Source organism: Leucoraja erinacea, chromosome 5 (genome assembly GCF_028641065.1).
Source record: "Leucoraja erinacea ecotype New England chromosome 5, Leri_hhj_1, whole genome shotgun sequence".
Lineage (NCBI taxonomy): Eukaryota > Metazoa > Chordata > Chondrichthyes > Rajiformes > Rajidae > Leucoraja > Leucoraja erinaceus.
In genome coordinates this window covers 72,883,919-72,908,303 of record NC_073381.1, presented here as the reverse complement: position 1 = coordinate 72,908,303, position 24,385 = coordinate 72,883,919, and the positions used below count along the sequence as shown (strand labels likewise).

The 24,385-nt window shown below is 41.8% G+C and overlaps 1 long non-coding RNA gene across 1 annotated transcript; it reads left to right on the top strand.

Annotated features, from left to right (window-relative positions):
* Nucleotides 1–2,174: 2,174 nt before the first annotated feature.
* On the top strand, nt 2,175–12,765 carry LOC129697397 (uncharacterized). Its single transcript, XR_008723517.1, has 3 exons — nt 2,175–3,033; nt 8,975–9,113; nt 10,289–12,765. It is a non-coding gene; the product is annotated as an uncharacterized LOC129697397 (long non-coding RNA).
* The last annotated feature ends 11,620 nt before the right edge of the window (nt 12,766–24,385 follow it).

The window sequence follows — 24,385 nt, the reverse complement described above, 5'->3', positions numbered from 1 at the left end:
GAGTTGAAGTGTCAGGGAAGGTGGAATTCCAATTCAAACAGGGGAACTCGTACCCCTCCCTGCCCCTCCTCACCAATCACTGCATGGTGATTTCAATTAGCTTCTTAATAGAATACTACATGGCAAAAATAATCAGCTCTCAAAATGAGTCTTTTGGGAGCTTGGAAAGTTATTCAAGGTTAAAGATGAAGACCGAAGATAGACACAAAAAGCTGGAGTAACTCAGGGGGACTGGCTGCATCTCTGGAGAGAAGGAATGGGTGACTTTTCGGATCAAGACCCTTCTTCAAAGGTTAAGCCCTTCCTTGCCAGTATTAGTTCATTACAGCTGGCTAATTTCCTCTGTATCTTCTTCAGGAGCAGGTGGCTTACTTTGATCATATCTCCCTGGTATGATTTAGCCTCTTCACACACTACTGTAATAGGCCAACTACGTGATGAGATGGTGCCTACCTACTGTGAGTTTTAAGGCTCACTGTGCTCCAAGTTCTTTTCATCTTGCACTGCATATGTCCAGAAATGTCTGCTACACCGATGCCTGCAGGCACGGAGCTCTGAAACAAATCGCAGCCCTTCTGCTACTCACAACTGTTTGTGCTCGTAATCCTTACTCCAGCTCTGAGCTTGCATGAAACAGGCAGCTCTCGCCCTGGCTGTGGCTGTGCAACGCTCCGTTCGCAACGAGCAGACGTAGAACTTTTAACATCCGTGGCATATTCAGGGGTCATTCTACAAATCCACTCACGCCTCAACCCCCCTTCACCTCATCGCCTTCCCCTGTCACCCTCACCCGCACCAGCACATTGTCATAAACTTTTTCACCACCTGCTCGCAGGGGGAAGGAATGTGTAGTGTGCAGATGATGAACACATTCCCACTGTCTCCCCATATTACACCAGTTTTATGCACAAGTGGTTTTTGGTATTGGTTCATAAAAAGAGGAAGTCAGCCACTTTGTGTCCAGTTTGCCAGACAAAATCCAACTGAGTGGCAATTACTGGTATGGTGTTAATACACAGTGTTACATTTCTTCCGCTCATTTAAGACTTGTAAAATACATTGCATTTCAATTCAACCAACAGCATGTTCTGAACGTAAGTTGACCTTAATGTTTCCCAAACTCAAGTTGATTGCTGGCTTTCCTTGGGAAGAATAAGAAATTAGTTGTTAATATGAACTCCTGCGCTAAATGACATCCATAACACACATTCCCAGGAAATATGCAAAACATTTTCTAGGTAGTAAAACTAAATTAACTTTAATCCTTTGACTGGCAGGCAATAGAACATAAAATTTGTTGCTTGTGTAGGAACCAGCATTGGGCCATCCTTCGCTCCATAGATGCTGCTGCACCCGTTGAGTTTCTCCAGCATTTTTGTGTACCTTGGGCCAAATCAAGATCAGATTCAAGCCTGCCTGATTTATGCTGTGTTTTTGATTCCACACAAATAAACAAATATTATTGCCTGAATAACGAAATAAAGACTTTGTCTCGGCAGCCAATTAAAATGGCATAGAAGGGAGATGAAACCCCCTTTTTATTTCCCAAGATAATTTCATGCTTTAAACCGGCTTTCACAGGAAGAGAGAGAGAAAGAAAGAAAATATAATTTCAGAAATGACAGAACTCATTGTTCCCAGAATTTTAAATTCGGAAAAGTTAATAAAGCCAAACTATAAGATGATAGGAATTTGCATTTCACAGATTAACAACATGTAACAGCAAGGAAGGCAATCTGCTTTGCCTCAGGTGATAATTTAAGAAACCTTTGCATATTTTATTTAAAACTGGAACCCGTTTGGTTGGGTAATAACACAGACAGATAATGATTAGAAGGTCGCACCTTCAGGGCACACAGCTTGGGCCCAGCAAATACCAAACAACACTCCCAAAAGCCTGACTAAGCGCAGATTAGCTTGCTGATGGTTTGCGAAACGTTTCAAGGTTCTCTGAAGACAAAATAGGCTTTGACATTTGCATTTGGCTGTGACCAGCTTTCCATTATTTTTTTTAGCCTACTTAGCAAACATGGATTTTTTTTTGGAATTAATGAGCTCAGTCAAAATGAATAGATTAATCATTAATTTGAAGCTCTTGTTATTTACCACATTTGAGGGAATATAAGAAATCATGTTTCAAATGTTTCAAGACTTCCAAAAATAACATTTTTTTTCTCGGTTCAGAAGCATACCATTTGACTTCATGCTCAAAGTTTGCTCAGATTTATTAATTAGTAAGGTCATGTAAACTAGCGATATAAATCTGTTTACTTTACACATAGTTTGAATTACCTAATAAATGTGGGATTCGCTGCTGGATGGAATGGTTAATGGTAAACAGCATTGATGCATTTAAGGAGAATTAGTTAATTATGTGGGAGAAAGGAATGGAAAATATAATGATGGGATCAGCTCATCTAAAGTAGGAGAAGACTTTTGCAAAGTATAAATGTCCAGTATTGATTTGTTGGGCTGAATGGTCATTTTGTGTTGTAAAATTTAATACATAAATATAGAATGAGGTGAGGCCTTACTGAAACGTAAAAAATCCTAAGAGGGCATTACAGGTTAGAAGTCTGGAAATTTCCACTAGTGGGAGAATCTAAAATGAGGTGATATGGTTAAAGGATTCGAGGGCAGTCATTTAAAACTGAGGTGCAAAGGAATTTCTACTCATGGTTTGTGGTAAATCTATGGAATTCTCTACTTTAAGGGTTGTAGAGGCCAGATCACTGGATGTATTGAAAGAGAAGATATTTTTTTGAAAGTTTAGTGAACTGAGATCTGTGGAAAACTGCCACAGAAAAAGATTTAAGACTTGGGCACATCAACCATAATTAGATTGAATGGCAGAACAGGCTTAAAAAGCTGAGTAGTCCACTCCTCCCCCTCTGTTGCTAAGTTCTTATGTTCCAAAGTTTTGAACAACAATACACTCAAACTCCATATTTAGTTGCTGCTAAACTGATGCTGTTACATGTCATGCATGCAGACTGAGCCATTCAACCTGAGGGCACCAGGTTAACATGTCTGGTAAGAGGTAGTACCATGTTCAAGGTCACACCCTGGGAGATAGTATGAATGGCATTTTAAGGCTACACAATGAGTTGGTAAGCAAGTATTATGCCTCAGTGCTGGTACATGGAAAACTCTCACTAAACTGTTGAGTACTATATAACCAGGCACAAATTATAATTTAAAAATCTGGTGAATCTGTGGAATTCTTTGCCACAGAAGTCAGTGGATATTTTTAAGGCAGAGATAGATAGATTATGGATTAGTATGGGTGTCAGAAGTTATGGGGAGAAGGCAGGAGAATGGGGTTAGGAGGGAAAGATGGATCAGCCATGTATGAATGGCGGAGTAGACTTGTTGGCCGAATTCTGCTCTGATCACTGATGATCTTATGAAATTATTCTATGCAAATTCATATCTTCAAATGGAGCCATACATGAAAACACTATAATTCAATCCAGATAAAATCTGGATGCTCATGAAATATGCAATGGCCTGTTGTTTCAGACACTGTCTATCATTGCGCTCCTTACAACTTACAAAATCACAAAACTGTCTTGTTGCTGCTATGATGCGAAAAGGTAATACTGTTAGATTGCAGGAAGGATTGGAAAAGTCATGTCCTTTCAGTGGCCTGGATAACATTGCCTCTCAAAACTTGAAATTGACAGGAACAGGTGAAAATTATTGTCTATACAATTAGCGCTTATGCTTTCCTTGATGCAGAAAATTATCCTACATGCATCGCGGACTGGAAATAGCACCTTGGATAAAATCATGTGCTAAAATAATGCAGTGCAGCAGGATCTCCACATCAATTTAATCCAGGGAAAGTTTGTTTAATATACACATGATGTGCAATATGTTGTTTGATTCATATGCCTCGTCCACAGCTGCATAGATTAGCCACATGCAATTATGTGAGTGAGTTCAAAGCACAAATTTGCCAAAATGTGCATCACTGAAACCAAAGTTCTTAAAATTGTTCTCTCAGTTGGAAACATTACAACTGGCAGTGTAATGCCAATGGTCACTCTGATTGTGGGGGGATGAACTAAGGAGTGTGTTCCCTGCCTTATTGAATCCGAGTTGATTGAAATGGCAGAACATAGAACAGTATAGTGTAGGAAGGAAATGCAGATGTTAGTTTACAGAGAATACTAGACTAAGTGGGACCCGTTGGGTCCCATGTTCACACGGGAGGGCTGGTCCCCCGACGCAATATTCCACCTCTCCACCAATTCCAATATTGGTGGCCAGTAGGGGGGCTTTCTGAAACACTGGTATGGGTTCTTGGGGTGGCAGCTCAGTCCCTCAAGCCTGATCTGCTGGCAGCTCACTCACGGCTGGTGGGCTGGCAGTTGACTCATGACTATTCTTTGAAATTCTTTTTCAAGCAGGGTGCAAGGCCACCAAATTCAAGTGTATAACCTACTTGAACCCCTCCAATCTGGCTTTCGCCCCCTCCATAGCACAGAAACTGCTCTCCTCAAAGTCCTCAACAACCTCCTCACCTCTGCCTACACTGGTTCCCTCAACATCCTCATCCTCCTCGACCTGAGCACAGCCTTCGATACAGTGACCCATAACATCCTGCTCACCAGACTCAAAGACCTCGGCATTGAAGGCTCTGCACTCAGCTGGCTCCGTTCCTACCTTTCCAACAGATCCCACTTCATCTCTCTCCACAACCACACCTCTGCTACAGCCACAGTCACTCAAGGCGTTCCCCAAGGCTCCGTACTCGGCCCCCTCCTCTTCATCATCTACATCCTCCCCCTTGGTCAGATACTCCGCCACTTCAACCTGGACTTCCACTGTTACACTGATGACACCCAGATCTACCTCGGCACTAAATAAAATTTATTATTATTATTATTAAGTGCATTATCTTACCGCTTTGAGCAGGGTGCAGGCCACCAAATTCAAATACAGCTTCATACCATTTCATGCAGGGTGAAACCACCATAAAACCACACAAAACACCAATCTCACACTTCAGTAGACATTCAGTGTGTTCAGTTGATTCACAGCTCTCCCTCCCCCATCATGCAGAGACTGAGCCACACCCACACTTCTGGGTTTTATAACCCCTCCCCCCCACCGGAAAAGGTGTGGCTTTCATGGAGTGATTGACAGGAGAGAGATTCTCAACATTTTAAAAAAAACTAATAACACTTTTATTTTTAATTGATGGGAAGAATTCTCTGCACTTGCTCATCAGTGAGGGACTGAGTAAGATGGCGAAAAATCACAGCCGTAAGTGGTAGCGTTTTATCTAAAATCAATATACAGTGCAAACAGGAAGTAAGTGCATTTGCAGTAGTGGCTTTTAACTTCATGCCAATGCACCCAAGCCGCCATTTGCAGTAAGTAGTGCTTTTCAACTTCAAGCCAAAGCTCCCAAGCCTCCATTTGCAGTAAGTAGTGCCTTTCAACTTCGTCAAAGCTCCCAAGCCACCATTTGCAGTAAGTAGTGTCTTTCAACTTCAAGCCAAAGCAACAAAGCCACCATTTGCAGTAAGTAGTGCCTTTATACTTCATGCCACCATTTGCAGTAAGTGGTGTCTTTCAACTTCAAGCCACACCCAAGCCACCATTTGCAGTAAGTAGTGCCTTTCAGTTTCAAGCCAAAGCAACCAAGCCACCATTTGTAGTAAGTAGTGCCTTTCAACTTCAAGCCAAATATCCCAAGCCACCATTTGCAGTAAGAAGTGCCTTTCAACTTCAAGCCAAAGCAACCAAGCCACCATTTGTAGTAATAGTGCCTTTCAACTTCAAGCCAAAGTTCCCAAGCCACCATTTGCAGTAAGTAGTGCCTTTCAACTTCATGCCACCATTTGCAGTAAGTAGTGCCTTTCAATTTCAAGCCACACCCAAGCCACCATTTGCAGTAAGAAGTGCCTTTCAACTTCAAGCCAAAGCTCCCAAGCCGCCATTTGCAGTAAGTAGTGCATTTCAATTTCAAGCCAAAGCACCCAAGCCACCATTTGCAGTAAGTAATGCCTTTTAACTTTAAGCCAAAGCACCCAAACAACCATTTGCAGGCAGTGCCTTTTTACTTTAAACAAACCATCTTTTAATTTTCAAACCACATTAAGGGGACTCACAGTTATGTAGACATTTGTTCAGTGTTATACAGAGCTCAGAGCTCTGACGCATAGCCCCCAACTTGCAGTCACATCTAGAGAGGTGGGTTGGGTGGGGGTGGGGTTAGAGGGCGAGGGCAGAGAGAGAAGGGGCAGAGACAGACAGATAGAGAGACAGAGACACAGAGAGAGATTGGCAAGAGGGATGGGGGTGGAGAGGAGGAGAAGAGGGAGGGTGGGGGAGGGGGAAAGGTGGGGGAGGGGGAAAGGAGAGAGAGAGGGTGAAAATGAGAGGGGGGGTGCTGAGAGGTGGGTGAGGGGGAGAGGTGGGGAGGAGGGAGGGGGAGGGGGGAGGGGGAGGGGGGGGAGGGGAGGGGGGGGGGGGAGGGGGGAGGGGGAGGAGGGGGGGAGTGAAGGGGAGGGAGTGTGAGAGAAAGAGAGGGGGGAGGGAGAGATGAAGAGAGAGGGGGAGAGGAGAGAGGGGGAGAGGAGAGAGGGGGAGGGAGAGAGGGGGAGGAGGAGAGAGGAGGAGGAGGAGGGAGGGGGGAGGAGGGGAGGAGGGGGGAGGAGGAGAGAGAGGGGGGGAGGAGAGAGGGGGGAGGAGGAGAGGGGGGAGGAGGAGAGAGGGGGGAGAGGAGAGGGGGGGGGGAGAGGAGGAGAGGGAGGGGGGAGGAGAGGAGGGGGGAGGAGAGGAGGGGGGGGGTGAGTGGGGGAGGAGGAGGGGGGGGGGGAGAGGGGGGGGGGGGGGAGAGGGGGGGGGGGAGGGAGAGAGGGAGAGAGAGAGAGAGAGGGAGAGAGAGGGAGGGGGACAGAGAGTGAGAAGAGAGGGTGGTGTGGGGAGAGAGGGGGGAGAGAGAGAGAGAAAGGGAGAGAGAGACGGGGGAGTTGAGGGGGGGGGAGAGAGAGAGAGAGAGAGAGAGAGAGAGAGAGAGAGAGAGAGAGAGGTGGGGGAGAGAGAGAGAGGGTTCCTTTTTACTTCAACCCAAACAACCATTTGCAGGAAGTGTTTTTTTCCTCAAACTAACCATTTTTTCATTTTCAAACCACATTATGGGTACTCACAGCTGTGGAGACATTTGTTCAGTGTTATTCAGAGCTCTGATTGAGGTGCACCACTTGCAGAGACTGATTGAGGCGCACCACTTCCTGGTTTTATAGTCCCTCCCCCTCCCTCCAGCAGGGGCTGCAGAGAGAATGGGGAATTTTGTAAAAACATTAATATCTCTGTTATTTTTCATCGACGGGAAAAATCCTCGGCACGTATGCGGCGGAGGGGGGCTCTGAGCGAGGTGGCCAAAAATGACGGCTGTAGGTCATGGCGTTCTCTCGGAAATGGCAGCACAGAAGGCCAAAAGCGGTCAAGAACAGAGATTTAGTAGTATAGATAGATAGATAGACACAAAATGCTGGAGTAACTTCAGCATCTCTGGAGAAAAGGAGTAGGAGACCCTTCTTCAGACTGAGATTCAGGGGAGCGGGAAACTTTAATCCAGCCCCCTGCGGGCCTCCACCAGCGACTCCGCAAACCCTCTCCTCTCCACTACCCACCATGTACGCTGGAGCCGTTGCCTCACCTGGGTTCCAGGCTCAGCTCCAGGCCCAAAGCCTCCTCTCACCTGTGTTCACTTATTACAACCCCTCCTCCTTGCCTTTGTACCTGTTTTCACTAATTGCCTGCCATGCTTTGGCCTGCCTATCCTCTCTTCCCTTCCAGCTTTCTTTCCCTTCTCCCTACAATCAGTCTAAAGAAGGATCCTGACCCAAAACATCATCTATCTATGCTCCCTAGGGAATTTCACTTTGATAAACAAACAATTTCTAATCTTTCCTAGTTCTAATGAACTGTTAACTGTATTTCTCCCTCCACTGATGCTGCCTGACCTATTGAGTTTTCCCTGCATTTTGTGTTTTCATTTCCGATTTGCGGATTTCTTGCTTTAAAACTATAAAAACTTTTTTTAACTACTCTTCCACTCTTCGCAAAATGAATCAAGGCTGATTGCAAATCTGTTTTAAGCAGGTTACCTTGGAGAAATATAATTTTCCTCCAACATTTATGAAAACTGCTGTGAGAAAATCAATCAATTTGAACTTCAGAAGGAGAGGAACAGAAATAACTTCCATGCAAACATAACTTCTTACATTCCTATAGATTCAGAGTCATTTCCCTTGTGCACAGGGGCAGCACAGTGGTGTTGCAGTAGAGTTGCTGCCTTTACAGTGTCAGACGTTTGGGTGTGATCCTGGCTATGGGCGCTGTCTGTATGGAGCTTGTACATTCTCCCAGTGAACGCGGGTTCACAGAATTACCTGGGATTTCTCAGGCTGCTCTGGTTTCCTCCCACACTCCAAAGACATACATGTTTGTAGGTTAATTGGCTTAGGTAACAGTTATCAGTTGTCCCTCGTGTGTAGGATAGTGCTCGTGTACAGGGTGATTGCAGGTTGGTGCGGACACGGTGGGGTGAAGGGCCTTTTTCCACACTGTATATCTAAAGAATAAAGTCTAAAGAGTGCAGAGATTATCTGGAACTCACCTTAGAGAATCTCACTGCAAAGTCGATAGAAAACTCTCACCAGATATACAATGATCCTGCTTATCAGCACTAATGAAAATTAACCTGATACTAATCCTTGATGTCTGCCTCATGAAATGATTGATATCCTGATGATGAAAAGTTCAGAGTTGTCATTTGCAAAAACAAAGTAAGCTCAACATTTGCTGCAAAATGAATAATGAATATAATGGTTCTTTCTACTTATCTGAAAATCAGTTCATCTCGTCATCATATTAATTTAGAAAGTTATTGTTTTTTGCATCGATTATCTTTAAACAAGCCATTGTAAATATCCCGTTATATATTTTTCAGATTTGTGCATCGCAGGCAAAGTCAGCATTTATCTTCCATTCCTAATTGCGCTTGAGAAGATCCTGATGAGACACCTTCTTGAATAACTACATAACTTCTGGTGAAATAAAGGACACAACATGCTGCAGTAACTCAGCAGGTCAGGCAGCATCCCTGGAAAACATGGACCAGGCAGAATCCTTCTTCAGACCCATGTGAGGGGAGGGAAATAAACTGGGAGAGGGGAGAGCATAACCGGTAATGGACAAACACAGGCTAGATTTTGTTTTCTAGATTGTTCAAAGGCCAGTAATGAAGAGACAGGTGTGAGCCAAAAGGATAAAGAAATGTGAATTGTTAAGCTTGTTGATAGAAACGTTAGGAATTGTGTATCCATTGTAAACAGTGCAGGAAAAGCTATCCTCACAGTACTGTTGGACTTTGAGTTCCAGGATTTAGATCTAGTGACAATTAAAGAATGGAAATTTATGTTGATGTCAAATTAGTGGATGATTTGGAGAGGAACCTGCAGTTAATGGTGTTTCCATATATCTACTGTCCTTCCTCTGTCCAGTAGTAGGCCATGGGTTTGGGAGGTGATGTTTTGGGGTAACCTAGATGAGCAACTACAATGCATTTTGTATACACAACAGCCACTCTGTTCCAAAAAACACAAAGAGCTGGAGTACTCAACAGATCAGGCATCATCTCTGGAGGACATGAACAGGCCAAATCTTTGCCCTCCAGAGATGCTGCCTGACCTTCTGAGTTTTGGTCAAGATTCCAGCATCAGCAGTTCCTCGTGTCTAACCATTGTGTTGCCCTGGCAAGAGATATGAATGTATGAGATGGGACCAGTTAAATGGGCTATTTAGTTCTGGATGATATCTAGTTGTGTACTTTAGTTCTCTAAGGTAAGTTCCAATTAGAAGATCTAATCTAAGATGATTAAAGGTTAATGCTGTCTGACGTGCTAACTATTTCCAGCATTTATTGCTTTTATTGTTTCTTTTTCCAGCATCACCAGGGCGGCATGGTGGCACAATGATAGAGCTGCTGCCTTACAATGCCAGAGATCAGGTTCGATCCTGACTACTAGTGTTATCTGTGTGTAGTTTATACATTCTCCCCGTGACCACGTGGGTTTTCTCGCACACTCCAAAGACATACAGATTTGTAGGTTAATTGGCTTTGGTAAAATTGTAAGTGTCCCTAGTGTGTTGGATTGTGCTAGTGCATGGGGGTCGCTGGTTGGGGTGGGTTCAGTGGGCCGAAGGGCCTGTTTCCACGCTGCATCTCTAAAGTCTAAATCAACATGTTTTTGTCCATTTTCAGTAACTGGGATAAACCTGTCTTCAAGCGGCATCACGATGGATTCAGCAACCGATCACTAAACAGCCAAGAACCCTATCACAATGGAGTCCTTGCTCTTGGTGATGATGGCATGGTTAGGCTTTTTGTGTGGAATTTAAGTCAATACTATCTCCTGCTTGGTTCCCACCTGTTTAACTGCAATCATAGTGATGGCTTGCTCTTTATATATTACAATCTAATATCTAATTGTTCAATACAAATAAAATAGTACAACTGCAGATATTTATATTGACACCTTTCCATATCTTATTGAATGCTAACCTTGTGCATGGTTCGTTTTTTGGCTTCTAAATGCTTCCTCTCCTTTGAATTAACTTCACACTTTGTCTAGTTCAGAGAAATGACAGCACATTTTGCTACGGTGGCAGCACCAAAATAATGTGACTTGGGAGCTTCAGTTGAAATACAACTTTTAATCACAGTTTCAATGGATGGTAAAACCTTCTTACTTCCTCCGAAAACATTATAATAGCATTTAGGTAACACCACCTCCCCAAGCTAATCGGGATGTACAAGTTGGGAACTATCACCGATAAGCATGAAAACTTGTAACACAGAATGGGCCCCTTTTGCACTCACCAAAAAACAGAATTAACAGTGAATATTGCAACAATTTATTCATCAAATAAATACAAATGATCCAAAGTAATAGGAGTCCTGAGAAATTATCATGACATAAAGAACCATTTCCCCTTCAACAAAGCAAACAAAATCAAATAATCTGAACCTATTCATCACAAATTATTATAATGTTTAATGTTTACCAGTAAGGGAAATCTAAATGGCCATGTAATTTTTCCAATTACATCCCTTACATTTTATAGGATCATTACTCTGTTTCTGTTGCAATGATTCAGATGGCCAATGTGGTATGGTGCCCAATATTGATGTAGGGATTACTCATGTACCAACAGAGATATTTTTATAACTAGGGCCATGAGAGTCACTGGATTCATATCAAGACAGACTTTATTTGGTCCAAAATGTAGATAGGGATTGTGTATATGGACCGTTTAGTTTCATCAATAGATTTATGAAACAAATTGATTTTCTTATGATAACATCACCATAATCAACGATCAAAACCAATTTGAACCCATCCATCCCAATCATTTTGCAGGATATACATTCTGAAAGAATAAAATAAATTCAAGGAATCAACTCCGAAACTCCAAATGACCGATCATCCAAAATCTTCAAAAGGAGCAGAAAATTGAAATACACTTTGAAAATGATGCTAGTATGTTTTAACAGGAAACTCAGTCAAATGAGACAATGACTTTGCTTTACAGTGGTGAGAGCAAGACTGCAAGTTCTATAAAAACAAACTATCTAGCAATGATGTTATCAGGCCTGCTGAGGACCACAGGATAACTATACTGCCACAAGCATTGATAATTCCCATTACTACAAAGAACAACAGGAATCGGCACAATGATTGAAAAGGAGTAAAATGCAAAAGCGTTTGTGTAGAAAATTATTCTATCAGAAAGACGGAATATGTAAAATTCCAGTTTGTGACTGCGGGGCTACTAGAACTATATGCAGTACTCCAAATGCGGCTTTACCAATGTCATGTACAGCTGCAACATAATGTCCTAACTACAATACTAAATACCTGACTGATGAAGGCAGGTGTGCTGAATGTTTTCCTCACCACCCTGTCCACCTGTGGCACTCCTTCATGGATCCATGTACCATCACCCTGGGTCTCTCTATTCTACAACACTATCATGTGCCTTACTATTTGCTGCATAAACCTGCCCTGGTTTGCCTTACCAAATGCAACACCTTATGTTTATCTGAATTAAACTCCATTTGCCATTTCTAGGTTAATTGGCCTGTTGATTAAGATCCCGTTGTCATTGTGGATAACTTCCTTCACTGTCCACTATATCATCAAATTCAATGTCATCCGCAAACTTTCTAAATGTGCCACCTGCATTCATATCCAAATCATTAATATAAATAGCAGACAACAATAGATGCAGCACTATGGTACATCACTGCCCTCTGTCTCCAATCTTGAAGCTAATTATGTATCAAATTAGCTCACCCCGGATCCCATGTGATCTAACCTTCCAGACCAGCCTACTAAGGAGCTTTTCAAATCAACCTGCCATGCTCATTGAATGAACTTAATTTTCTTAATTAAACTTAGGCGTCACTTTGGGGAAGGGGAAAATATGGGGTCATATATTAGAGCTGGTCTACATTTTCTCTGTTCAGCCGGATTTAATGACACACATCATGTCTGGTCAGATGGGTCAGATGTATATTATGATAAAATAACAGGGATTGGAATGTGTTGGACCATAGTGGGCCGGCCAGGCTTAGAACATTATCGAGGTCAAGATGATTTGCTTAGTATCATTATATGTACCCTCTCCTCCATGAACAATATTTGGAATTTCAACCTGAAACAAATCTAGAATGTGTTTAATAATAATACATTTATATTAGGTTGGAATGGAAAATATAATAAAGGTTCAGGCTGGGGTTTGAGTTGGCCATGTTGCGTACAGTTGGATTGGGGTTTAATTTTAGACCTAAATACGGCTCTAATTGGAGACATCCTCAAAGTACTGGAGTAACTCAGCGAGTCAATCTGAAGAAGGGTCCCAACCCAAAACATCACATCTATGTTCTCCACAGATCCTGCCTGACCTGCTGAGTTACTCCAGCACTTTCTATCCTCTTGTATAAACCAAAGTTTGAAGTTCCTTTTTTCTACTCGAAATTGGACTGTCAGAGTACAGGCCATAAATATGATGATAATGTTCAATGCATCCAACTGTTGAAGCACGGGGCATTACAATGATGATAATAAGCACTCATCTGAGTTAAATGAAAGATACCAGTTACAAGGACGACAATGGAAGTTGAGGAAGAAGAATTAGAATGACCTAAGACACCAAGCGGACTCCAGTGCAGACCCTGAAAAACAAGTGCAACTTTTCTGCTATTTTAACACAAATTTCAATTCAGTTTGTAACTTCAAGCCTCACAAATGCATTTCATTTGCATTTCGAAATGCATATTGAATGGTGACTGAATCGAATCTGAATCATTTTAATTATTGAATGGTGACTGAGTCATTTAGTTGGGATTTGAACTTTTATATTTTTGTGTGTAGGGTATTCGTTAGTTCATGTGATGAAAGGGTTCTGATATGCACTATTTAGCTAATATCAGATATATACTTACAACGGCACAGATGGGGGCTATTGGTTCCATACCAGATCCCAGGGGACTAATCCCCCTTGCATTATCAATATCTTATTCTCTTACATTTCTCATTGATTCCTATTTTGCCATTAACCAAAACTAAAGGGCAGCACAGTGGCCCAGCATTAGTCACTGCCTTACAGTGCCAGAGACTCGCGTTCGATCCTGACTACTTGTGCTGTCTGTATGGAGTTTGTACATTCATCCTGTGACCACACGTGTTTTCTTCAGGTGCTCTGTTTTCCTCCCACACTCCAAAGACGTACAGGTTTGTAGGTTAATTGGCTTTGGTAAAATTGTAAATTGTTCCTAGTGTGTAGGATAATGCTAATATACGAGGTAATTGCTGGTCGGTACAGACTTGTTGGGCCGAAGGGCATGTTTTCATGCTGTATCTAAATAGTAATTTGCAATATGGAGGAAACCGAAGCACCCAGATAGAACTCATAATTATAGAGAGAACAAGCAAACTCCACACACATAGCATCCTTGGTTGTTATTGAACCCAGTCCCTGGAGCTGTAAGAGAGCAGCACTAACTGCTAAGTCATTGTGCGTTTTAGCATTCGCTTTTACTTCCAATTTTCAGCATCTGCAGTATTTTGGTTTTAGGTTTTTGTGAACTTTAACATTCCATTCCTGAATTAATTTATGGAGCAGATGTCAAATCATATGATTGGTGTGTTCAACAGAAAATGTGTTGAAGAGCTACAGGAATGAAAACTATCCTCAGGGTACAAAGAACAACAAGATCAGTTTCTCTTGGCTCTGACACTAAAACTTGCATCTTTCTCTGGTTTCTCTTCTATTTCCCCTCAGACCCTTTCTAAACTCACCATGTTCTTGAGCCACACTTCCTTTTCTGCCCTTTTCCCCCTGGGATTTCATACCATCCAAATCCCATTCCTGGTCTTATTTTTGCCGCTATTTTTAAAAGTTCATATACTACACCTCACTCCTTCAAATCTGCCACTGTTACCTTTCTTATCAACAATTCAGCCATGATCTTTGCAACCCAATGCCCATGTCATCTCCCTCACATGTACTGTGCTTTCCCAGAGCTGATCCTCCTCATTCAGTTTTCTCCCTCTGTCGTCGATCCTTCCACTAACTACGTTCAGATTCTGATGAGGAATTTCAACCTTAAACATTGACTATTCCTTTCTACTTACAGATGAAACTCGATCAAGCTCGGCACCTGCACTTTCTCTACAGCTTTAACATGATATTCTGCATTCTGTTTCTTTTTCACTCTTGCTCTATCTTGATGAACTTCGGAATGGAATGACTTGCCCAGATAGCACTAAAACAAAAGTTTGGACTGATACAAAGGATTTTAGCTAGTATAACCATTTGCTCATCCCTGAATATAATTGTGGCCCTCCATCACCATCACCCTGATATTTGAAATCACCCCCCACACTCCATTCCATATCTCTGTGTTTTTGTTTTTTGCTTTAAGTTACTCTGTAAAACCCGTCCCTTTGATTTTGTTTAGGTTATCTATCCTAAGATCTCTTCATGAAGTTAAGCATCATGTTTGATTCTGTAAATTAACAACTGAAACAACTTGGAATAGTTTGCTGCTCTACAGGTTATAACCACATTTGAGTTCTTGCTGTTGATAATACACTTGAGATTGGGAAAGATACAGAGAACACTGACATTGAGGTTGGGGATGCAGTTATAAAGTAATGGCTTGAAAGAGTTGATTTGTCTAGTCTAGAACTGAATTTTATCTGGCTTTTTCTTTTGTCTGCTGTCTGTCGGTAGATAATCAAGTCCTTTGAATCTGAGGAGGAATCTGACTGACAAGGACGCTCCTGATTTCCCATTAAAATAAGTTAATGACACAGTGGAACTGCCAAGAGCAATAGGAGCTAGAAGGTCAGACACCTTACACCAATGAAGGGCTGCTGCACCACCATTATTATTTTTTAATTATTGCGGCTAGATTTTGTGTCCCTTTGCTGGAATTGACTGCTAAAGGTGCAAACAAACAGCTCAAATAGAAGTTTAGCCCTACATAAAAGAGCAGTCCTGCTTTCAGTATCACAGTATCATTTGTCTTAAACTACATTGCACTCACCGCTCCACCACTATCTCTACTTCAAACCATATACCTTCCTTCAAACAGCAGTTCAATAGTGCTGTCACAAATGAAAGTATTGCTTCAGAAATATGGGCCTTTAACTCTACCACCCCACCCAGTCAGGCTGGCTTCTGAAGGAACGCAGTGAAGCTGAGTTGAGGAACATATTTCGTTTTTTCCCCCACTCAATTTAACATGCAGCAATCCAATTATTTTGTTGAAGTGCTGCCTACGAAAGCATAATTTAGTTTAGTTAGAGACACAGCGCGGAAACAGGCATTTCGGCTCACCGAGTCCGGGTCGACCAATGATCCCCGTACACCAGCACCATCCTACACACTAGGGACAATTTGCAAATTTTACCAAAGCCAATTGACCTATAAACCTGTATGTTTTTGGAGTGTGGGTGGAAACCGGAGCACCTGGAGAAAACCCACACGGTCACGGGCAGAACGTACAAACTCCACACAAACAGCACCTGTAGTCAGGTTTGAACTCGGGTTTCTGGCACTGAAAGGCAGCAACTCTATCGCTGCGTGATGGTGCCGCCCCATGCTGATGGGATAAATAGGCCCCAACTATCTTTTTAACATGAGGCATTTTAGGCGAGCAAGTTTTGTTTTTCCCCCTCAGGTGAAGCAATAAAACAACAACAATTTGTACCTATTTAGTGCCTTTAAGGAACCACAATGCCCCCAGGTTACTTCAGAGAAGTAAAAACAGCTGACTGGGAGCCACTTATTATTAAGACATAAAAAAAGGTCAAAGAGGTAGTTTTAATGAAACATTTAGGGAAGGTTAAGAGATAAAGGGATTTGTATCGATAATCCCAGAACTAAATATCTATGCAGCTGGTGTTACAGCCTGTAATTATGCAAGGAAAAAATGTATGATACACAAAAGAACAGAATTGGAGGATTGCAATGAACCGAGAGTCAGAGAGGAGAGAGCCATGGATGGTTTGAACATAAGTTCCAGGGTATTAAAAAAAATGAAGGACTTCCAGACCAGAAATCATAATACTTCAGCAACAGATGTGTTTAGTGAGCAGAACTTTGTGTGAGCTAGGACATAGGCAGCAACGTATTGAATGATTTCATGTGGATGAGGGATAAATGACCTCTCAAGAGATTTATTTCTGGAGATAACCAAGACTTGACTGGGATATTCAACATTAATGGTTGAGGAGGCATGTAATAGTATTTTAGGAATTAATATATATCTATGTCATTATAGGTAACTAATATTAACAGCTACTTGTATATTTGTTGTGCTGCATCACCCTTCACTGCACGGTATTCTGTACAGAAATAACACATGTTTGCTCTTGGCCAGCACAGTGCCAATATAAACGCAATTTAAAATATGATTAATCAACAGAAGTCCAGAAATTACAAGATGTGACACAATGGAAGTTGCGCAGAAGTAGAGTTGCTGCCTTACGATGCTTGTGGCGCCAGAGACCCAGGTTCGATCCCGACTATGGGTGCTGTCTGTATGGAGTTTGTATGTTTTCCCCGTGACTGCATAGGTTTTCTCTGAGGTCTTCGGTTTTCTCCCACACTCCAAAGACATACAGGTTTGTAGTTTGATTAGCTTGGAATAAGTGTAAATTGTCCGTAGTGTGTGTAGGATAGTGTTAATGCGCGGGGATCTCTGTTCGGTGTGGTTTTGGGTCCCTTTATCAGATTGATTCAGACCAATCAGTCTAAAGAATGGTCTATAGTGACAGATTTTCATATCGCTCAAGGAATCTTTCCTTTAGTCACTATGGTTGAAGACAGGGGTTCAGGAGATTAATCGAAACACACTCATGAGCACTCCACGAGACATTCAATGCCGTTCAAAGATGAATCTTCCAAACACAGTCTCTTCATTAATAGTTTCCTTATTGTAGTAGTAAAAACAGTAAGATATTGATCCAAACTTCTTCTTGTTTAAGTACATATTGATCTTACTCGTGGTCAAGCTCCTGCAAGGTGGAAAGCTGTGACCACTCCCTCATGCTTCTTCAAACTAAACTAACTACTAGGGCATCTGCGCGAGAATCTCAGCCGCAAACACGCCTCAGACTACGTAATAAATCCCACCCACATAATTACACGCAGATATAATTTAAAGGTAACTGGTTATGGTCATAACATACTGAGTTAAGTTAAATGGCTGCTACATACCGGCCCCTAATTGTTCTGAGTATATACCTGTAACAAGGCAATTACTAATAGACATTAAAAAAGGAGCTATAAAAGCTTAACATTTATCAAAAAACACAAAATAACATGCATTATATATCAGCATTCAGATTTCTTAAGCGATTCTTCCATCTTCACATTCACCTTCTAGAAGCAAGCATTACTTGGTTATTGGTCTTATTATAACGTTGTTCTTCATCTAAAGTCATATTGTGCGCATTAAACCCTTAACGTCTGGCATAACACCCAGTATATAGTCTAAAACTCAAAAGTCCAAAGTTTTGACAACATGAAACTCCTTCCTCCATGTCTGATCAATTCATGGATATGTCGTAACAATAATGTTGAAATGCGAAAATCTTTCGAGAGAATAATAGGATTTTTATCAATAACGTTCACTGTGATGTTTTGTTTAATTTCCGGATCATTAGCAGAGATTTCAAATCCTAGCTCAAGCTTTGGCCATTCTCTGTCTGGCCTGCAGAGAAACTCTGGTCCATTGATCCATCTCTTGTTGCTTAAGAAACGGTTTGCTGTTAGCCCTCTAGAAGCTTCATCCGCAGGATTTTCCTTTGTGTTAACATATTTCCATTGTGAAACATTAGTAGCTCCCAATACAAAAGAGATTCTGTTTGCTACAAATGTCAAAAAACATGTGTTCTCATTGTTGAAGTATTTAAGCACCATAGTATTATCAGTCCAGAAGATAGATTCTTCCAGTTGAAGCTGTAGTTCTTTTTGCAGCAATATGTCAACTTTAACAGCGAAGACTGTGGCAGTAAGTTCCATTCTGGGAATTGTCATTTGCTTCAATGGTGCCACTCTGGCCTTTCCCATTAAGAATGCAACATGTACTTCTTTGTTGTCATTTTCCAGTCTTAGATATGAAACAGTACCTTAGCCACTGGCATCTGATAAATGATGCAGCTGTGCACTTCTGATCTTACCAAAGCTTGTAGGCTTCTTGCACTGGACCACTTTGAACTCCGAGATCTTGTTAAGATCTGACAACCATTCTGTCCATCGGTGAGAGGAAGTTTGCGTTATACCCTCATCCCATCCAAGTATTTCCATACAAAGATCCTGCAAAATCAATTTGGCTGGCTGTGTAAATGGTGCAAGATATCCCAAAGGGTCATAAACAGAACCAATCACGGATAGGATACCCGTCTAGTACATGGTTGCTCTTGAACCGAGATTCTGAACTTGAACACATTTGTTTCAATGCACCAGTGCAGTCCCAATGCTCTTTCCATTGGCAGATTGTCTTTGTCCAAATCCAACTCCCTGGTCTCCTTGGCTCTATAAACTGGCGGAATGCTCTCCAATACAACACAGCTGTTGCTGATCCACTTGGAAAGTGTGAATCCTCCCTTATTGCAGAGGGAAATCAGATGTTTTACCATTTAAATTGCTTCCTGCTCTGTAGACGGATTTTAAGCAATCATCCACATAGAAATTATTCTTCACAGTGGTTATCACTTCTTCTGGAAAAGGAGCTTTATTGTCCTCTGCGGTTTTCTTTAATGCAAAGTTCGCACAACTTGCTGATGACACTGTTCCAAAGAGATGTAGTTTCATCCGGTATTGAACAAGATCTTGTTGCGCATCCCCATCAGGCCACCATAAGAATTACAAGTAGTCAATGTGTTTTTCTGATACTTTGACTTGATGAAACATCGCTTTAATATCAGCCATCAAAGCAATCAGTTCTTGACTGAACTTAATAAGAATTAATTGGAGTGCGTTAGTAAGGTCTAGACCTTGCAGAAGTTGACAGTTAAGTGATGTTCCTTTGAAGGCTGCAGCACAGTCAAAGACCACCCTCAAGGTCCCTTTCTTCGAGTGATACACCCCATGGTGCGGAATGTACCAAAGCTCTCCATCACTTCGATTCAGTTGGTTTGTTGGTACCATTTCGGCATAATCATTGTCAATCATATCCTTTAGGAAGGACGTATATTCCTCATGAAATTTTGTATTCTTGCCAAACTTGCGTTTCAAATTCTGGGTGCGTTGCTCTGCCATTAGACAATTATTCGCCAGATTAACACTTTCTTGTTTCAAAGGTAAGTACAGACAATAGTGTCCGTCAATCATCTTTACTGAGTAGTTCATAATATCCAAGAACTTTAACTCTTCCCTGGACATTTCTTCAGATTCCTTACTGGTACTTTCATTGAAGTCATGATTGTATTGCTTCATTAACAGCTTTTCTAATTTACCAGTAGATACAGTATTTGATTAACAGCAGCGGCAGGGTAGTTCTTCCGGCTCCCGCTTTCGTTGTTCCTTCTCAAGGAGCCATAGATAACCCATCCAATTAGGGTTTTCACAGCAAATGGTCAATCACCTTGGCTCCTCACAGTCTGTATATGTTCCAATGCCTTCAAAGCATTCGTTTCGATAAGTAGGTTAATATCATATTTTATTTTAGATATTTTGACATCCTTCAGGTAAGTCCGTTGCCTCAAGTCCTCACATCTGGGCATATTTTGACACCCAACAGGCATGGTCTCATGTGTAAATACTTCAGATATTGGTATAAAATTATCTTCACCAGACTGGATATCTCCATAATTGTAATGCAATGACTAATGCACTCTTTATCTTCATGGTAAGCAATCAAATCTTAATCTCTTCTCCTGTGATGTTCAGGCTTCTCATCAAACTTTCTGTGAAAAAGGTAGCAGAACTTTCATGATCCAAAAATGCATATGTTTCCAACACTGTACTCACCTTGCTATACCTTACTGGTATACTGGTAAGAGAGAGAAGATACAGGTATCTACCCCAGCCCCAATATGAGCAGTTATCTGAGGTGAGGTGACAGCATCACTAGTAGCTGGCTTCTCCTTCTGTTCTATTTGCTCCGGCTTCTTCTGCTCCATGTGAAGTGCTTCAGGATGATCTTGCTTGCACTTATCACAAGTTATAGGGCTCTTACAGTCTTTAACCATGTGTCCTTTTTTCAAACATCCAAAACAGATTCCCTTCTCCTTTAAGAAATCCATCTTTTCTTTATGTTCCTTCTTCTTGAATTTCTGACACCACCTTAAGGTGTGACCAACTTTGTTACATGATAAGCAGAACCATCTAGGCTTAACAGTAGATTTATCTCCTTCCTTTTCGCCTTTCGTTTCTGCAGGTATTACAGCGGTAGCAAAACTACTTCCCTTAGCTCCTGATCTTCCTTTTGTTTTAGTAAAGGTAGAACCTTTGACAATGCAATTGGTTTAGGATCATGAATACTCCCATGGCGTGGATTTAACATGAACCGTACTTCCCTTTCTAAGAAAGCCGCCAGGTCAAGCAACATGGCTTCTCGATGTATGCGTTAGCAATCCTCTGTTCGTTACCATAACGTTCTTTTAGCAACTTTCTTGCCTCTCGATAGCCTTGGCCTCCAGGCCTATTTAGACAATTTCTACAAGCACCTTTGCATGTCCGCTTGTGCAATGCACCAGAAATCGTAAGCGCTCTTTTTCATCAGTCGCTTTCATTTCTACTCCTTTGTGAAACGCCATTATGAAAGCTTCATGCCGTAAAGGATCACCATCATATCTAGGAATTTCTATTGGTGGTAGAGAGATTTTGTTGAGCTATGAGCTTACCGATTTCTGTTTGATTCTTCACCTTCATAGAATTCACCTAGAGATCCTTGGCTTGGTGCAGACGGACGATAAACAGGCCTCTGAAAAGAATACTGAATTGGTGGTTTGTTACGGGCCTCATCAGGAGGCCCATAAATCTGTTGCTTCGGTCTAACATCCTGTTGTTGAGGTAAAGCTTAGTCGGCCCGCCATTGTACCAGTGGGTGTTCACAGCCACGAGATCTGGTGGTCCCCGGTTGTGGGTTTAATCCAGCTGCTGTCTCCCTTTGAGCAGTCCTTTTTCCTCAAATAAGAGCTCATCCCATCAGATACTTTAGAGCCACCTCTTGAACCTTGGCCCTCTAGTATCTCAATCTTCGTCCTGACTTCTTCCAACTTCGTATCCAGTTCCAACCGTTCCTTCTCTCTCTTTAACTACCTTCTTTGTTCCTCAACCTTTCTCCTCGTCTGTTCCGCACATGCCTCAGCCTCTCTCTTCATCTTTTCCAACTGTTCTTCCTGTGCTTCAATCTCATGCTTTCTCGACAAGGCAGCAACTTGTAGCGAAAGAGCAGCCACAGTTGCTTCAGCTTCCAAACGACCAAAGGCTCTTGAAATTGAACTGGCTTCTGAACTAGACTTATGTCTTGATCTTCATGTTGAAACATTTGAGATACTATTTTGTGCCATTCATGTTGCATTTCAGCACCTTGTTGCATCGCACTTCCTGCTGCAGCACACGCCGCCCATTGATCAACTTCAGCAAACCATTTCTCTACATTGCTAACGACGCCGTTGAGATATTCAATCGCTTCTCGAAACTGATTATGCTCTTTGCTTTCCTCATCAGGCAGTGATAGGCTCAGTAATAAGTCGTGGTTTTGTGCAAACTCAAGGCGGAAGTTGACTAGTTGTCCATGATTACATTTTACTTTTTCAGCATTCTCTTCAAGGCGCATGAGTTACTCATGGATCTTTATTAAGTCAATAACCCACTACCATAGCTTGTTTCTCTCCTTCTGGCATTTTTCCAGAAATGCAACTCGGGCCTTTTCGGTAGGCTTCTTTGTTCATTGGCTGGATCGTTCCGGCTCTTCTTCACCTGGCTTACTTGTGGAAGATTCCATGGCTCCCTCTGGTGGCGCTCCTTCGCCCGGCTTACCTGCATATTCTGGCTCCATGAATTAAACAGGTCTTGGCAGACTGCCATATCTGCTAATTGGACAAACAGGACCTCTTCAGTTTGCTTCTGTCTTTATGGACAAACATTCTGGTCCATATTCCATAAACACCTGAAAAGAATCCAAAACAAAACTGGACTTTCAGAAAACATCCAATTATTTTCGAAGAATAGAAGTGACCAGTTCAGAAAGAATGTCTTATCTCAACTTCAAAACATATCAAGGATGAGCACCTGGATTCCAGTTGATTAACCTACCGGCAGGTAGGCTCTAAACCAATCTCTGGCAGAGATCTAGCTTCTTCAGTTCCTCTTCTACGGAACCAGTTCTTCTGGTAGTAATCTCTAGCAGAGATATAGCCCAATCTTCTGTCCCTCTTCTATGGGACCAATCCCTACCTCCTGGGTGTAAGGTTGCTTTTGACTTTAATGCAGTGACAGATTTTCATATCTTTCAACAAATCTTTCCTTTAGTCACTATGATTGAAGACAGGGGTTCAGGAGATAATTGAAACGCACTCATGAGCTCTCCATGTGACATTCAATGCCGTCCAAAGACAAATCTTCCAAACACAGTCTCTTAATTAATAGTTTCTTTATTGTAGTAGTAAAAACAGTGCGATATTGATCCAAATTTCTTCTTGGATAAGTACATTTTGATCTCACTCATGGTCAAACTCGTGCATGGTGGAAAGCTGTGACCTCTCCTCCATGCTTCTTCAAACTAAACTAACTACCAGGGAGTGACATTGTTAATTCAGAAACAATGGTTCTGAACTTAAAGAAAGGTAACTTTGAGGGTATGAGACGTGAATTGGCCAAGATTGACTGGCAATTAATTCTAAAAGGGTTGACGCTGGATATGCAATGGAAGACATTTAAAGACTGCATGGATGAACTACAAAAATTGTTCATCCCAGTTTGGCAAAAGAATAAATCAGGGAAGGTAGTACATCCATGGATAACAAGGGAAATCAGGGATAGTATCAAAGCGAAGGATGATGCGTACAAATTAGCCAGAAAAAGCAGCATACCGGAGGACTGGGAGAAATTCAAAGACCAGCAGAGGAGGACAAAGGGCTTAATTAGGAAAGGAAAAATAGATTATGAAAGAAAACTGGCAAAGAACATAAAAACTGACTGCAAAAGTTTTTATAGATATGTGAAAAGAAAGAGATTAGTTAAAACAAATGTAGGTCCCTTGCAGTCAGAAACAGGTGAGTTGATCATGGGGAACAAGGATATGGCGGACCAATTGAATAACTACTTTGGTTCCGTCTTCACTAAGGAAGACATACATAATTTGCCGGAAATAGCAGGGGACCGCGGGTCAAAGGAGTTGGAGGAATTGAGTGAAATCCAGGTTAGCCGGGAAGTGGTGTTGGGTAAACTGAATGGATTAAAGGCCGATAAATCCCCAGGGCCAGATAGGCTGCATCCCAGAGTACTTAAGGAAGTAGCTCCAGAAATAGTGGATGCGTTAGTAATAATCTTTCAAAACTCTTTAGATTCTGGAGTAGTTCCTGAAGATTGGCGGGTAGCAAACGTAACCCCACTTTTTAAGAAGGGAGGGAGAGAGAAAATGGGGAATTACAGACCAGTTAGTCTAACATCGGTAGTGGGGAAACTGCTAGAGTCAGTTATTAAAGATGGGATAGCAGCACATTTGGAAAGTGGTGAAATCATTGGACAAAGTCAGCGTGGATTTACGAAAGGTAACTCATGTCTGACGAATCTTATAGAATTTTTCGAGGATGTAACTAGTAGCGTTGAT